This window comes from Berghia stephanieae, chromosome 8 (genome assembly GCF_034508935.2).
Source record: "Berghia stephanieae isolate SIO BIC M18660-M18661 chromosome 8, UCSD_Bste_1.3, whole genome shotgun sequence".
Taxonomy (NCBI): Eukaryota; Metazoa; Mollusca; class Gastropoda; order Nudibranchia; family Aeolidiidae; genus Berghia; species Berghia stephanieae.
Genome location: NC_088367.1, coordinates 5471407 through 5471855, shown reverse-complemented (window position 1 = coordinate 5471855; position 449 = coordinate 5471407). Strand labels below are relative to the sequence as shown.

Sequence of the window (449 nt, the reverse complement as noted above, 5' to 3'; positions counted from 1 at the left end):
CACCCACCCAACACAAAAACAGACATTTCTAACTCAAACAGAAAAGCAACAAGCACATTCTATACAGAACGTTGTTCGATAACACGAGCTCTATTACAGAATGTCAAGTTTTTATAGCTATAGCAAATAGAAATAAAATCTGGATGAGAAAAGTGACAATTCCATCGTAACAAATGTGACGATTTTCCAATGCGTGGTAAGGAGAGGGTTAAGAATAAACTGGATTTTTTTTTTTTTTACTTCTTTGGCATTTTAGAAAAAAGTCAATCTGGCAAACACCGTGCCAGAGAGAAGAGATTGTTTCATTGTGCAAAACGCCCTATCTGAGCCTATTTCGCATGATTTACATTTGGTACCGTTATGGTACCGGTACATTTTCTGTACTATGAGACATAAATAGAGAGAAGGAAAACTGTGGATTATGAAATATGTTGCAGTGAGGTGCATTG

General features: G+C 36.3%; 1 protein-coding gene across 2 annotated transcripts in view; it reads left to right on the top strand.

Moving 5' to 3' along the window:
* The first annotated feature begins 353 nt into the window (after positions 1-353).
* Positions 354-449, top strand: part of LOC144977768 (uncharacterized) — a 7468-nt gene continuing 7372 nt past the window's right edge. For both annotated transcript variants that reach the window (XM_078923156.1, XM_078923158.1), the window contains exon 1: positions 354-448. The gene's annotated coding sequence lies outside the window, so the exon portion shown is untranslated. The remainder of the gene's footprint in view (position 449) is intronic.